The sequence below is a fragment of the Ranitomeya imitator genome, chromosome 2 (assembly GCF_032444005.1).
Source record: "Ranitomeya imitator isolate aRanImi1 chromosome 2, aRanImi1.pri, whole genome shotgun sequence".
NCBI classification, from domain to species: domain Eukaryota; kingdom Metazoa; phylum Chordata; class Amphibia; order Anura; family Dendrobatidae; genus Ranitomeya; species Ranitomeya imitator.
Window position 1 is genome coordinate 85,086,200 of NC_091283.1, and position 17,279 is coordinate 85,103,478.

The following is a 17,279-nucleotide window of genomic DNA, read 5'->3' on the forward strand; positions in this document are numbered from 1 at the left end:
TCCTGGCGACTTGGTGTGGCTCTCCACCCGTAACATCAGGCTGCGAGTTGAGTCCACTAAGTTTGCGCCTCGCTACTTGGGTCCCTTCAAGGTTCTCGAACAGGTTAATCCTGTGGTCTACCGCCTGGCTCTTCCTCCACGCTTGGGTATCACCGACACCTTTCATGTGTCCCTCTTGAAACCCGTATACATGTCCCGGTTTTCCGAGTCATCTGCCGGGACATCGGGTTCGTCTACGGACGATTACGAGGTGAACGCTATTTTGGGGTGTAAGGTGGTACGCGGCAAAAAGTTCTATCTGGTGGATTGGAAGGGTTATGGTACAGAGAACAGGTCATGGGAGCCTGCTGAAAACATTCGGGCCCCACAGCTCATTGCTGCCTTCGAGCGTAGCGAGGCCCAAGGAGGGGGGGGCCCTAGGAGGGGGGGTAATGTTAGGAGTCGAGTTTCCTCTGCTGCACAGGGGGAATCTCGATCCGTCTCCGCTGCGGTGGAGCCTGCTCAGCAGGGACGTCGATCCCAGCGTCTCGCTCAGTCTGACTCTGTGAGAAGAGTTACTGCTGCTTCTCCAGCTTCTGCCTGTAAAGCCTATACTGGTCAGCAGCGAGTGGACTTCTCTGGGACTAAGTCCTTGTCTGCGCACACTGAGCATGCCCAGGGCAAGATCTCCCGTTGGAGATCGAGGGTCATGTGCTCAGACTCTGCAGCGCATTCTATTGGTCCTCTTGGCAGGTCTTGGAAGGGCAAAGTTTCTGTGGCCGCTTCCTGTCCTGCAACTATATAAACTGCGCATGACCGCACGGCCATGCGCTAGTGTACAATTTAATACGAGTGTTTGTTGTGAGTGCAAGTCGTTCTTTAAATACCCCTACCCTATTGTATGATTGTTCGCGTATGGAGTATGGCTGCTATCTAAGCGCCCGACTTATCACTCAAAGTGTCACACACATGTCAGCGTCTACTGCTGTGACCACCAGTGCGGTGCAACGCGCCAGTGTGCGCTTCCTGACCCACGTCTGGGTGCTTAGTGGTGCCTGCCAGCACGGCACAGTTCGCACTTCGGTGCCTTAATTATATAATTCCTTTCACACCCAGTAGCGGTGTAGTGCCAGCAAGGGTCTAATCGGACTACAATCCCTGTTGGGGTTTAGTTCGCTGACCACTTGCTCGCGCTCTATGTGCAGTACCGCGGTCCTGTGACGCAACAGGATCGCTTTCTTCACGCTGGGTGAGGTTTAACCCACGCGTGTATACTTTTGAATACTGCCATATTGTCTGTCATTTCCTAGCAGCAGGTTTCACCTGCACGGTGGACCCCGGACTGCGAACGCATCTATATCATCTCTCTTGGTGCGTTCCGCCAGTCCTAACAATGTTAAGTACCATCATACATGTCAACACAATGGTATTGTCAGTGGCAGTAATTTACGGATGTCAGCGCGTAGACTAAACATAGGTGTAACTGTGAGAGATAATTGTGCATGTGGTAGAGCAATGTTTGAGCTGGGGGTGGGTGAACTCTCTTGTGGCCGGCGGTACATGCCCAGGGCCCCTCATGTTACAACAGTGTGTCTGACGTTGGGTGCACACCACCACCGCCAGAGACACTTTATTGTACTATGAGGGACCCAGTGGCAGTGCCGTAGACCAAAAGCGGGCACACCCACCTCTTCAGACAAACAGCACTCTCACGGGTGCTTGCGCCAAGTGGCGATACCACGGCCCCGTGTGGGGAGTTTGGCCATTTAGGGAGGTGTAAACATGTCGTATGCTGGACAATCAGCTGCTGCAAATTACGAGATTGGTAAAGTCATTCAGAGTAGTCCACAGGCAATACCTTTTCATAGGAAAGCTAGGTGTCGGCCGGGCAAGGTGGGGCAAAAGAATTCGAAATCCAGTTGTGGTTCATTTTAATGAAGGTTAGATCATCAACATTTTGGGTGGCCAGACGAGTCCTTTTTTCGGTTAATATTGAACCTGCAGCACTGAATACTCTTTCTGATAGGACACTAGCTGCCGGGCAAGCAAGCTCCTGCAATGCATATTCTGCCAATTCTGGCCAGGTGTCTAATTTGGATGCCCAGTAATCAAATGGGAATGACGGTTGAGGTAGAACATCGATAAGGGATGAAAAATAGTTAGTAACCATACTGGACAAATGTTGTCTCCTGTCACTTTGAATTGATGCAGAAGTACCTGTCCTGTCTGCGGTCATAGCAAAATCACTCCACAACCTGGTCAGAAAACCTCTCTGTCCAACGCCACTTCGGATTTCTGCACCTCTAACACTTCTGTTCTGCTGCCCCCTGCTGCTCGTGTGAGAACGATCACGGGCGCTGTGTGCTGGGAATGCCTGAAGCAAACGGTCAACAAGAGTTGATTGTTTGGTTGCTAATATTAGTTCCAAGTTGTCATGTGGCATAATATTTTGCAATTTGCCTTTATAGCGAGGATCAAGGAGGCAGGCCAACCAGTAATCGTCATCGTTAATCATTTTAGTAATGCGTATGTCCCTTTTGAGGATAAGTAAGGCATAATCCGCCGTGCGGGCCAAAGTTCCAGTTGTCAAATCTGCGGTTGTGCTTGGTTGAGGGGCAGTTTCAGGCAAATCTACGTCACTTGTGTCCCTCAAAAAACCAGAACCCGGCCTTGCCACGCCACCAATTTCCAGTGGCCCCGGAAAAGCTTCCTCATTAAAAATATACTCATCCCCATCATCCTCCTCGTCCTCCTCCTCTTCGCCTGCTACCTCGGCCTGTACACTGCCCTGACCAGACAATGGCTGACTGTCATCAAGGCTTTCCTCTTCCTCTGCTGCAGACGCCTGATTTTTTATGTGCGTCAAACTTTGCATCAGCAGACGCATTAGGGGGATGCTCATGCTTATTATGGCGTTGTCTGCACTAACCAGCCGTGTGCATTCCTCAAAACACTGAAGGACTTGACACATGTCTTGTATCTTCGACCACTGCACACCTGACAACTCCATATCTGCCATCCTACTGCCTGCCCGTGTATGTGTATCCTCCCACAAAAACATAACAGCCCGCCTCTGTTCGCACAGTCTCTGAAGCATGTGTAGTGTTGAGTTCCACCTTGTTGCAACGTCTATGATTAGGCGATGCAGGGGAAGGTTCAAAGACCGCTGATAGGTCTGCATACGGCTGGAGTGTACGGGCGAACGGCGGATATGTGAGCAAAGTCCACGCACTTTGAGGAGCAGGTCGGAGAACCCCAGATAACTCTTCAGGAAGCACTGCACCACCAGGTTTAAGGTGTGAGCTAGGCAAGGAATGTGTTTCAGTTGGGAAAGGGAGATGGCAGCCAAGAAATTCCTTCCGTCATCACTCACTACCTTGCCTGCCTCAAGATCTACTGTGCCCAGCCACGACTGCGTTTCTTTCTGCAAGAACTCGGACAGAACTTCCGCGGTGTGTCTGTTGTCGCCCAAACACTTCATAGCCAATACAGCCTGCTGACACTTGCCAGTAGCTGCCCCATAACGGGACAACTGGTGTGCAACAGTGGCAGCTGCGGATGGAGTGGTTGGGCGACTGCGATCTGTGGACGAGCTCTCGCTTCTGCAGGAGGACGAGGAGGAGGAGGAGGGGGTGCGAACGCCTATAGCCAACTGTTTCCTAGACCGTGGGCTAGGCAGAACTGTCCCGAAATTGATGTCCCCTGTGGACCCTGCATCCACCACATTCACCCAGTGTGCCGTGATGGACACGTAACGTCCCTGGCCATGCCTACTGGTCCATGCATCTGTTGTCAGGTGCACCTTTGTACTCACAGATTGCCTGAGTGCATGGACGATGCGCTCTTTAACATGCTGGTGGAGGGCTGGGATGGCTTTTCTCGAAAAGAAGTGTCGACTGGGTAGGCCGTAGCGTGGTACAGCGTAGTCCATCAGGGCTTTGAAAGCTTCACTTTCAACTAACCGGTAGGGCATCATCTCTAACGAGATTAGTCTAGCTATGTGGGTGTTCAAACCCTGTGTACGCGGATGCGAGGATAAGTACTTCCTTTTTCTAACCAGAGTCTCTTGTAGGGGGAGCTGGACTGGAGAGCTGGAGATCGTGGAACTAGCGGGTGTGCCGGTGGACATGGCAGACTGAGAGACGGTTGGAGACGGTATTGTTTCCGCCTGTGCCCTAGATGCAGTGTTTCCTACTACGAAACTGGTGATTCCCTGACCCTGACTGCTTTGGCCTGGCAAATAAACCTGCACAGATACTGCAGGTGGTGCGGAAAATGGTGGCCTTACAGTGACGGCAGGGATGTAGCGTTGGTGACTAGCTTCATTGGCCGAGGGTGCTACAACCTTAAGGGACGTTTGGTAGTTAGTCCAGGCTTGCAAATGCATGGTGGTTAAATGTCTATGCATGCAACTTGTATTGAGACTTTTCAGATTCTGACCTCTGCTTAAGGTAGTTGAACATTTTTGACAGATGACTTTGTGCGGATCAATTGGATGTTGTTTAAAAAAATGCCAGACTGCACTCTTTCGAGCCTCGGATCCCTTTTCAGGCATTGAAGACTGAGCTTTAACCGGATGGCCACGCTGTCCTCCAACAGTTTTTGGCTTTGCCATGCGTATTGTCCCATCTACGGACCCGGCAGATGGAACCTGTTGCGATGTTGATGCCTGCTGCGGACCCTCCTCCTCCGCTTCAGAACTACTGCCGCCTGCACCCTGTTCCCCCAATGGCTGCCAATCGGGGTCAACAACTGGGTCTTCTATAACCTCCTCTTCTAGCTCGTGCGCAACTTCGTCTGTGTCACCGTGTAAGTCGGTGGTAGAGCGTTCGTGACGGGGCAACATAGTCTCATCAGGGTCTGATTCTGGATCAGTACCCTGCGAGGGCAATGTTGTGGTCTGAGTCAAAGGACCAGCATAGTAGTCTGGCTGTGGCTGTGCATCTGTGCACTCCATGTCAGATTCAACTTGTAATGGGCATTGCCTGTTAACTGCTTCACTTTCTAAGCCAGGGACGGTATGTGTAAAGAGCTCCATGGAGTAACCCGTTGTGTCGCCTGCTGCATCCTTCTCTGTTGTTGTTTTTGCTGAAGAGGACAAGGAAGCGACTTGTCCCTGACCGTGAACATCCACTAACGACGCGCTGCTTTTACATTTACCAGTTTCAAAAGAGGAGGCAAAAGAGCTAGAGGCTGAGTCAGCAAGATAAGCCAAAAGTTGCTCTTGCTGCTCCGGCTTTAAAAGCGGTTTTCCTACTCCCAGAAAAGGGAGCGTTCGAGGCCTTCTGTAGCCAGACAACGAACCTGGCTCCACAGCTCCAGACTTAGGTGCAATATTTTTTTTACCACGACCACCTGATGCTCCACTACCACTACTATCATTACCAGCTGACAATGAACGCCCACGGCCACGACCTCTTCCACCAGACTTCCTCATTGTTTTAAAACGTAACCAAAGTAACGGTATTTGTTGCTGTCAAACAACTTACACGGTGAGCTATAACTTCAGTATGATTTAGATATCCCTTTACAGGTGGGTGAGACCGCAAGGAAAATCAGGCACAATGTTACACACTCTGTTTTCGGTGGCACCAAAAGAGAGAGATGCCACACACGCAGGACTGTCACTCAAGCAGAAATGTCAATATTGATCTCCCACTTTTTTTTTTTTTTTCAGGGAGACTTTAGAAACAAAATTTTAAAAAAAGATTTTTTCAGGAAGAATTTAGAAACCAAATTAAAAAATATGATTTTTTCAGGGAGAATTTAGAAACCAAATAAAAAACAAAAAAATAGGCTTTCTATGACCCACTATTTGAGAGAGAGAGATGGCACACCCTGGAGTCAAGACTGGCACACAAGCAGAAAGGGCAATATTAATCTCCCACTGATTTTTTTTTATTTTTTCAGGAAGAATTTAGAAACCAAATAAAAAAAAAATGATTTTTCAGGGAGAATATAGAAACCCAATAAAAAAAATAGGCTTTCTATGGCCCACTATTTGAGAGAGAGAGATGGCACACCCAGGAGTCAGGAGTGGCACACAAGCAGAAAGGGCAATATTAATCTCCCACTGATTATTTTTTTATTTTTTCAGGGAGAATTTAGAAACCTAATAAAAAAAAAATAAGCTTTCTATGGCCCACTATTTGAGAGAGAGAGATGGCACACCCAGGAGTCAGGAGGGGCACACAAGCAGAAAGGGCAATATTAATCTCCCACTGATTTTTTTTTATTTTTTCAGGGAGAATTTAGAAACCAAAAAAAAAAAATTAATAGGCTTTCTATGGCCCACTATTTGAGAGAGAGAGATGGCACACCCAGGAGTCAGGAGTGGCACACAAGCAGAAAGGGCAATATTAATCTCCCACTGATTTTTTTTTTAATTTTTTCAGGGAGAATTTAGAAACCAAAAAAAAAAAAATTAATAGGCTTTCTATGGCCCACTATTTGAGAGAGAGATGGCACACTCAGGACTGGCACACAAGCCCAAAGGCCAATATTAATCTCCCACTGTTTTTTTTTTTTTCAGGGAGAATTTATAAACCCCACCAAAAAAAAAAACAGAAAAATAAAAAGGTTTTCTATGGCCCACTATGTGAGAGAGATGGCACACACAGGGATGGCACTCTAGCAGAAATGCCAATCTTAATCTCCCACAAAAAAAAAAAAACAGGGACTGTCCTACAATTACTATCTCCCTGCAGTAATCTCAGCCAGGTATGGCAGGCAGCAATAAGGAGTGGACTGATGCACAAATTAAATCAAAAGTGTGGACAAACAAACAAGATAGCTGTGCAGAAAGGAAGGAACAACAGGATTTGTGCTTTGAAAAAAGCAGTTGGTTTGCACAGCTGCGTACACACAGCAATGCAGCTATCAGGGAGCCTTCTAGGGCAGCCCAATGAGCTACAGCGCTGAGGGAAAAAAATGTAGCTTCCACTGTCCCTGCAAACAAAAGGTGGTGTTGGACAGTGGAAATCGCTACAGCACAATCGGTTTGGTGGTTAATGGACCCTGCCTAACGCTATCCCTGCTTCTGACGAAGCGGCAGCAACCTCTCCCTAAGCTCATATCAGCAGCAGTAACAGGGAACGCCCCTTTATAGCCCCTGTGACGCCGCAGACAGCAAGCCAATCACTGCAATGCCCTGCTCTAAGATGGTGGGGACCAGGACCTATGTCAACACGCTACCCACACTCTGCGTCCACCTTCATTGGCTGAGAAATGGCGCTTTTCACGTCATTGAAACGCGACTTTGGCGCGAAAGTCGCGTACCGCATGGCCGACCCCACACAGGGGTCGGGTCGGGTTTCATGAAACCCGACTTTGCCAAAAGTCGGTGACTTTTAAAAATGAACGATCCGTTTTGCTCAACCCTAGTGATCACGCTCGCACAGCCTGTGGTGCGCAAAATCCCTGGGACATAAACATATGTCCCAAGTCAAAAAGACCAAGGTCACAGGGATGAATGGATAAGTGTTATGCTGGCAATCAGGCAACACAGCGTGCAGTAATCAGCGCACATACAGAGATCTGGCTATAACCAAAAACAATAGGACGAGCTCTGAGACGTGGAATCTCTGTAGACTGCAATACCTGATCTATCCTCACACAACTAAAAGCAGCAGTGGATTGCGCCTATCACTACCTATGCAACTCGGCCCTGCCTGAGGAGCTGACTAGCCTGAAGATAGAAATACAAGCCTGACTTGCCTCAGAGAAATACCCCAAAGGAATAGGCAGCCCCCCACATATAATGACTGTTAGCAAGATGAAAAGACAAAACGTAGGAATGAAATAGATTCAGCAAAGTGAGGCCCGATATTCTAGACAGAGCGAGGATAGCAAAGAGAACTATGCAGTCTACAAAAAACCCTAAAGCAAAAACCACGCAAAAGGGGGCAAAAAGACCCACCGTGCCAAACTAACGGCACGGCGGTGCACCCTTTGCGTCTCAGAGCTTCCAGCAAAAAAGAATAGCACAGCTGGACAGAAAAAACAGAAACAAAAACAAAGAAGCACTTATCTAGCAGAGCAGCAGGCCGCAGGGAAGATGCAGTAGCTCAGATCCAACACTGGAACATTGACAAGGAGCAAGGAAGACAGACTCAGGTGGAGTTAAATAGCAAGGCAGCCAACGAGCTCACCAAAACACCTGAGGGAGGAAGCCCAGAGGCTGCAATACCACTTGTGACCACAGGAGTGAATTCAGCCACAGAATTCACAACAGTACCCTCCCCTTGAGGAGGGGTCACCGAACCCTCACCAGAACCCCCAGGCCGACCAGGATGAGCCACATGAAAGGCACGAACAAGATCTGGGGCATGGACATCAGAAGCAAAAACCCAGGAATTATCTTCCTGAGCATAACCCTTCCATTTGACCAGATACTGGAGTTTCCGTCTAGAGACACGAGAATCCAAAATTTTCTCCACAATATACTCCAATTCCCCCTCCACCAAAACAGGGGCAGGAGGCTCCACAGATGGAACCATAGGTGCCACGTATCTCCTCAACAACGACCTATGGAATACATTATGTATGGAAAAGGAGTCTGGGAGGGTCAGACGAAAAGACACCGGATTGAGAATCTCAGAAATCCTATACGGACCAATAAAACGAGGTTTAAATTTAGGAGAGGAAACCTTCATAGGAATATGACGAGAAGATAACCAAACCAGATCCCCAACACGAAGTCGGGGTCCCACACGGCGTCTGCGATTAGCGAAAAGCTGAGCCTTCTCCTGGGACAAGGTCAAATTGTCCACTACCTGAGTCCAGATCTGCTGCAACCTGTCCACCACAGAATCCACACCAGGACAGTCCGAAGACTCAACCTGTCCTGAAGAGAAACGAGGATGGAACCCAGAATTGCAGAAAAATGGAGAGACCAAGGTAGCCGAGCTGGCCCGATTATAAAGGGCGAACTCAGCCAACGGCAAAAATGACACCCAATCATCCTGGTCAGCGGAAACAAAACATCTCAGATATGTTTCCAAGGTCTGATTGGTTCGTTCGGTCTGGCCATTAGTCTGAGGATGGAAGGCCGAGGAAAAAGATAGGTCAATGCCCATCCTACCACAAAAGGCTTGCCAGAACCTCGAGACAAACTGGGAACGTCTGTCAGAAACAATATTCTCAGGAATGCCATGCAAACGAACCACATGCTGAAAGAACAAAGGCACCAAATCAGAGGAGGAAGGCAATTTAACCAAGGGCACCAGATGGACCATTTTAGAAAAGCGATCACAGACCACCCAAATGACTGACATCTTTTGAGAAACGGGAAGGTCAGAAATGAAATCCATCGAAATATGTGTCCAAGGCCTCTTTGGGACCGGCAAGGGCAAAAGCAACCCACTGGCACGTGAACAGCAGGGCTTAGCCCTAGCACAAATCCCACAGGACTGCACAAAAGCACGCACATCCCGTGACAGAGATGGCCACCAGAAGGATCTAGCAACTAACTCTCTGGTACCAAAGATTCCTGGATGACCAGCCAGCACCGAACAATGAAGTTCAGAGATAACTTTACTAGTCCACCTATCAGGGACGAACAGTTTCTCGGCCGGACAATGATCAGGTTTATTAGCCTGAAATCTCTGCAACACTCTCCGCAAATCAGGGGAGATGGCAGACACAATGACTCCTTCCTTGAGGATACTCGCCGGCTCAGATAACCCCGGAGAGTCGGGCACAAAACTCCTAGACAGAGCATCCGCCTTCACATTTTTAGAGCCCGGAAGGTACGAAATCACAAAATCAAAACGAGCAAAAAATAACGACCAACGGGCCTGTCTAGGATTCAAGCGCTTGGCAGACTCGAGATAAGTAAGGTTCTTATGATCAGTCAATACCACCACGCGATGCTTAGCTCCCTCAAGCCAATGACGCCACTCCTCGAATGCCCACTTCATGGCCAGCAACTCTCGGTTGCCCGCATCATAATTACGCTCAGCAGCAGAAAATTTCCTGGAAAAGAAAGCACATGGTTTCAACACTGAGCAACCAGAACCTCTCTGTGACAAAACCGCCCCTGCACCAATCTCAGAAGCATCAACCTCGACCTGGAACGGAAGAGAAACATCTGGTTGACACAACACAGGGGCACAGCAAAAACAACGCTTCAACTCCTGAAAAGCTTCCACGGCAGCAGAAGACCAATTAACCAAATCAGCACCCTTCTTGGTCAAATCGGTCAATGGTCTGGCAATGCTAGAAAAATTACAGATGAAGCGACGATAAAAATTAGCAAAGCCCAGGAATTTCTGCAGACTTTTTAGAGATGTCGGCTGAGTCCAATCCTGGATGGCCTGGACCTTAACCGGATCCATCTCGATAGTAGAAGGGGAAAAGATGAACCCCAAAAATGAAACTTTCTGCACACCGAAGAGACACTTTGATCCCTTCACGAACAAGGAATTAGCACGCAGTACCTGGAAAACCATTCTGACTTGCTTCACATGAGACTCCCAATCATCTGAGAAGATCAAAATGTCATCCAAGTAAACAATCAAGAATTTATCCAGATACTCACGGAAAATGTCATGCATAAAAGACTGAAAAACAGATGGAGCATTGGCAAGTCCGAACGGCATCACTAGATACTCAAAATGACCCTCGGGCGTATTAAATGCCGTTTTCCATTCATCTCCCTGCCTGATTCTCACCAGATGATACGCACCACGAAGATCAATCTTAGTAAACCAACTAGCCCCCTTAATCCGAGCAAACAAGTCAGATATCAATGGCAAGGGATACTGAAACTTAACAGTGATCTTATTAAGAAGGCGGTAATCAATACACGGTCTTAGCGAACCATCCTTTTTGGCTACAAAAAGAACCCTGCTCCCAATGGTGATGACGATGGGCGAATATGTCCCTTCTCCAGGGATTCTTTCACATAACTGCGCATAGCGGTGTGTTCAGGCACGGACAAATTAAATAAACGACCCTTAGGGAATTTACTACCAGGAATCAAATTGATAGCACAATCACAATTCCTATGCGGAGGTAGGGCAACAGACTTGGGCTCTTCAAATACATCCTGAAAGTCCGACAAGAACTCTGGGATGTCAGAAGGAATGGATGACGAAATAGACAAAAATGGAACATCACCATGTACTCCCTGACAACCCCAGCTGGTTACCGACATAGAGTTCCAATCCAATACTGGATTATGGGTTTGTAGCCATGGCAACCCCAACACGACCACATCATGCAAATTATGCAGTACCAGAAAGCGAATAACTTCCTGATGTGCAGGAGCCATGCACATGGTCAGCTGGGCCCAGTACTGAGGCTTATTCTTGGCCAAAGGTGTAGCATCAATTCCTCTCAACGGAATAGGACACCGCAAAGGCTCCAAGAAAAATCCACAACGTTTAGCATAATCCAAATCCATCAGATTCAGGGCAGCGCCTGAATCCACAAACGCCATGACAGAATACGATGACAAAGAGCATATCAAGGTAATGGACAGAAGGAATTTGGACTGTACAGTACCAATAACGGCAGAGCTATCGAACCGCCTAGTGCGCTTAGGACAATTAGAAATAGCATGAGTGGAATCACCACAGTAGAAACACAGCCTGTTCAGACGTCTGTGTTCTTGCCGTTCAACTTTAGTCATAGTCCTGTCGCACTGCATAGGCTCAGGTTTACTCTCAGACAATACCGCCAGATGGTGCACAGATTTACGCTCGCGCAAGCGACGACCGATCTGAATGGCCAAGGACATAGACTCATTCAAACCAGCAGGCATAGGAAATCCCACCATGACATCCTTAAGAGCTTCAGAGAGACCCTTTCTGAACAAAGCCGCTAGTGCAGATTCATTCCACAGAGTGAGCACTGACCACTTCCTAAATTTCTGACAATATACTTCTACATCATCCTGACCCTGGCATAAAGCCAGCAAATTTTTCTCAGCCTGATCCACTGAATTAGGCTCATCGTAAAGCAATCCAAGCGCCTGAAAAAACGCATCAACATTACTCAATGCAGGGTCTCCTGGCCCAAGAGAAAACGCCCAGTCCTGTGGGTCGCCGCGCAAAAAAGAAATAATAATCAAAACCTGTTGAATAGGATTACCAGAAGAATGAGGTTTCAAGGCCAAAAATAGCTTACAATTATTTTTGAAGCTCAGGAACTTAGTTCTGTCACCAAAAAACAAATCAGGAATAGGAATTCTTGGTTCTAGCATAGATTTCTGATCAATAGTATCTTGAATCTTTTGTACATTTACAACGAGATTATCCATTGAGGAGCACAGAGCCTGAATATCCATGTCCACAGCTGTGTCCTGAAGCACTCTAATGTCTAGGGGAAAAAAAAAAACTGAAGACAGAGCTGAGGAAAAAAAATGATGTCAGGATTTCTTTTTTCCCTCTATTGAGAATCATTGGTGTGGCTCCTTGTACTGTTATGCTGGCAATCAGGCAACACAGCGTGCAGTAATCAGCGCACATACAGAGATCTGGCTATAACCAAAAACAATAGGACGAGCTCTGAGACGTGGAATCTCTGTAGACTGCAATACCTGATCTATCCTCACACAACTAAAAGCAGCAGTGGATTGCGCCTATCACTACCTATGCAACTCGGCACTGCCTGAGGAGCTGACTAGCCTGAAGATAGAAATACAAGCCTGACTTGCCTCAGAGAAATACCCCAAAGGAATAGGCAGCCCCCCACATATAATGACTGTTAGCAAGATGAAAAGACAAAACGTAGGAATGAAATAGATTCAGCAAAGTGAGGCCCGATATTCTAGACAGAGCGAGGATAGCAAAGAGAACTATGCAGTCTACAAAAAACCCTAAAGCAAAAACCACGCAAAAGGGGGCAAAAAGACCCACCGTGCCAAACTAACGGCACGGCGGTGCACCCTTTGCGTCTCAGAGCTTCCAGCAAAAAAGAATAGCACAGCTGGACAGAAAAAACAGAAACAAAAACAAAGAAGCACTTATCTAGCAGAGCAGCAGGCCGCAGGGAAGATGCAGTAGCTCAGATCCAACACTGGAACATTGACAAGGAGCAAGGAAGACAGACTCAGGTGGAGTTAAATAGCAAGGCAGCCAACGAGCTCACCAAAACACCTGAGGGAGGAAGCCCAGAGGCTGCAATACCACTTGTGACCACAGGAGTGAATTCAGCCACAGAATTCACAGCAGATAAGTCCAATGTGAGAAAGGGGTTATAAAAATGGTGTGGGGTCCCCACCCATTTTTTACAACCAGTCAAGCTAAAACTATCAACTTGGAGCTGATATTCTCAGTCTGGTAAGGGCCCATGGATATTGCCTCTTCAGCCTAAAAATAGCAGCCCACAGCTGCCCCAGAAAGGGTGCATCTTTTAAATGTGCCAATTCTGTCACTTTGCATGGCTCTTCCCATTTGCCCTATGGCAACGGCAAGTGGAGTTCATATTTGTGATGTTGATGTCACATTAGTATTGTACGATGTCATCAAGCCCACGGCTTAGTAATGGAAAGGTGCTGGTGAGATCATCGCTAGCACAGTAAGACAAAGTCTCACAGTGCAGAGATGATTTGGCAGACGTCCCTGCAGTTCATTGCCCATATGGAAATGCAGCCTCAGTGACTGGAGGGAAAAATTGATGAGATCACCGTTAGTTACTGATGCTGTACTCACAGCAACTCATTCCTCAGCCATTCTCAGGCTGGACAGTCGCATCTTGGCACCATCAAGGTTGAAAACTGGTCGTCCCCAGACATGGATTATGGTGTGGGACAGAATGACGGACAGGTGAGGGATATGGTTGTTTTTTATTTTTATTACAGGAAACTATGGCTTTAGTGGAATGGGTAATGATGTGTGTATGGTTTAATTTAGATTCCTTATAGGAGTTTGTGTCATTCTTTCAATTAAAAGACTTTATTCTGGCTGTGCGTTTATTTACAATATAACTATAGGATTAGTAATGTATAGGATTCTTATTGACACCTCTCCATTACTAAGCAGTGGGCTTGATGATACCAGACAATACAAAGTTGACATCAAACCCACAAATAGGAAACCCCTTTGCCACCGCCGCAGGGAAAGTGGAAAGCCAGGCAAAGCACTAGAATTCGTGCATCTAATAATGCGTCTTTTCTGGGGTGGCTGTGAGCTGCTATTTTTAGGCTGGGGCAATATACATGACCTCTTACCAGCCTGAGAATACTAGCCCCAGATTTTAGCTTTAGCCTGACTGGTTGTCAAAACTGGGAGGGACCGTGTTAGGGTTGGCGGAACGCACCAAATATATAGTTTATTAGATGGAATTGGTGCGTTCGCAACCCGGGATCCACATTGCAGGAAAGTACCTGCTGCTAAGTAAGACGGACTATATGGCGGTACTATAAGTATACATACAAGGGTTAACTTCAACCTGCATGAAGGAAGCGATCCTGTTGCGTCACAGGACCGCGGTACCGCACATAGAGCGCGAGCAATAAGTCAGCGAACACAACCCCAACTAGGATTGAAGTCCGATTAGACCACTGCTGGCACAACACCGCAACTGGGTGTGTAAGGAAACTATTGAAATAGTAAATAAAGGCACGAGAGTGCGTGCGGTGCCGCACTGACGGACGCCACTAACCACCCAGGCTTGGGTAAGGAAAGCGCAGAGGAAGCGCACGGCGCCGTACTGGCGGACACAGCAACTGGACGCTGTGATGTGTGTTACGTGCTGTTGGATAAGTCGGGCGCTAGATAGCAAACATACACCTTCCGCGAACAGACATTCAATAGGGAGGGTTATTTAAAGAGCGACTTTCACTCACAACACACACACATATTTACAAGACAATACTAGCGCATGGCCGTGCGGTCATGCGCAGTTTATATAGTTGCAGCACAGGAAGCTGCTACTGAAGTTTTTGCCCTTTCAGGACCTTCCAGGAGGACCAATGGAAAGTGCTGCAGTACCTGAGCATGTTTTGCCCTTTCAGGACCTTCCAGGAGGACCAATGGAATGTACTGCAGTACCTGAGCATGTGACCGAACATGTGGCCCTCGACCTCCAACGGGAGACCCTGCCCTGGGCATGCTCAGTGTGAGTAAATAAGGACTTAGTCCCAGAGAGGCTTGCTCGCCGCAGATCAGTGCAGGGTACCATAGGAAAGCCAGAAAAGGCAGTAGTGACCCTATGCACCGAATCAGCCTCAGCTAGACGCTGGGAGCGACGTCTCTGCTGAGCAGAGCCCACTGCGGCCGATACCGAATGGGAGACCGCAGCAGACACGGATCGAGATTCCCCCTGTGCAGCAGAGGAAACTCGACTCCTAACATTACCCCCCCTCCTAGGGCCCCCCCCCCCTTGAGCCTCACTACGCTCAAAAGCTGCGATAAGCAGCGGAGCCCGAATGTGCTCCACAGGCTCCCAGGTTCTATCCTCTGGGCCGTGACCCTTCCAGTCCACCAGATAAAATTTCTTGCCACGTACCACCTTGCACCCCACAATAGCATTCACCTCAAACTCATCCGTGGATGAACCCGATGTCCCAGCAGATGACTCATAAAATCGGGACAAATGAACGGGCTTTAAGAGGGAAACGTGAAAAGTATCGGTGATACCAAGGCGTGGAGGAATAGCCAAACGGTAGACCACAGGGTTGACCTGTTCCAGAACCTTAAACGGGCCAATGTAGCGAGGAGCAAACTTAGTGGACTCAACTCGCAGCCTGATGTTACGGGCAGAGAGCCACACTAAGTCGCCAGGAGCAAAGACCGGAGCGGGGCGCCGGTGTGTATCAGCCGAAACCCTCATTCTCTCCTTGGAGGCCCGGATGGCATCCTGTGTGCGGTCCCAGATGTCACGTGCCTCCACCGCCCAGTCTGCCACCCTAGAATCGGTGGATCACACGGGCATGGGCACAGGGACACGCGACTGCTGGCCGTAATTAAGGAGAAAAGGAGTTTGACCAGTGGAATCGGCTACGGCGTTGTTCAAGGCAAATTCCGCCCAAGGTAGCAAAGATGCCCAGTCATCCTGCCTAGCAGAGACGAAATGTCGCAAATATGTCACCAGAGTCTGGTTGGTTCTCTCCACCAACCCATTCGTCTCGGGATGGTATGCAGAGGAGAGGTTTAACTCTATGCTGAGTAAACGGCAGAGCTCTCTCCAAAACCGAGACGCGAACTGGGGACCCCGATCGCTGACAATCTTATCAGGCATACCATGCAATCGGAAAACGTGCTTAATGAACAACACCGCCAAGGCCCGTGCTGAGGGTAACCGAGGAAGCGGCACCAAATGCACCATTTTAGAGAAATGGTCGGTGACAACCCAAATAATGGAGCAGCCACGTGACTTGGGTAGGCCCACCACAAAGTCCATCCCAACCATCTCTGTTGTGAATTCTGTGGCTGAATTCACTCCTGTGGTCACAAGTGGTACTGCAGCTTCTGAGATTCCTCAGGTGTTCTGGTGAGCTCGTTGGCTGCTTTGTTATTTAACTCCGCCTGATTCTGTCTTCCTTGCTCCTTGTCAATGTTCCAGTGTTGGATCTGAGCTTCTGGATCTTTCCTGTGGCCTGCTGCTCTGCTTAGATAAGTGCTTCTTTGCTTTTGTTGCTACTTTTTCTGTCCAGCTTGTCAATTCGTTTTGCTGGAAGCTCTGAGACGCAAAGGGTGTACCGCCGTGCCGTTAGTTCGGCACGGTGGGTCTTTTTGCCCCCTTTGCGTGGGTTTTTTGCTTTAGGGTTTTTTGTAGACTGCAAAGTTCTCTTTGCTATCCTCGCTCTATCTAGAATATCGGGCCTCACTTTGCTGAATCTATTTCATCCCTACGTTTGTCTTTTCATCTTGCTAACAGTCATTATATGTGGGGGGCTGCCTTTTCCTTTGGGGTATTTCTCTGAGGCAAGTCAGGCTTGTTTTTCTATCTTCAGGCTAGTCAGCTCCTCAGGCTGTGCCGAGTTGCATAGGTAGTGTCAGGCGCAATCCACAGCTGCCTTTAGTTGTGTTTAGGATAGGTTCAGGTATTGCGGTCTACAGAGATTCCACGTCTCAGAGCTCGTTCTATGGTTTTTGGGTTATTGTCAGATCACTGTATGTGCTCTGATTGCTGGCACACTGTGTCACTGGATTGCCTACATAACAGTACAAGGAGCCAACCTAATGATTCTCAATAGAGGGAATAAAGAAGTTCTGACATCATTTTTTTTTCTCAGCTCTGTGTTCAGTCTTTTTTTTCCCCTAGACAATTGGGTGTTTCAGGACACAGGTGTGGACATGGATATTCAGGGTCTGTGCTCTTCAATGGATAATCTCGTTACAAATGTACAA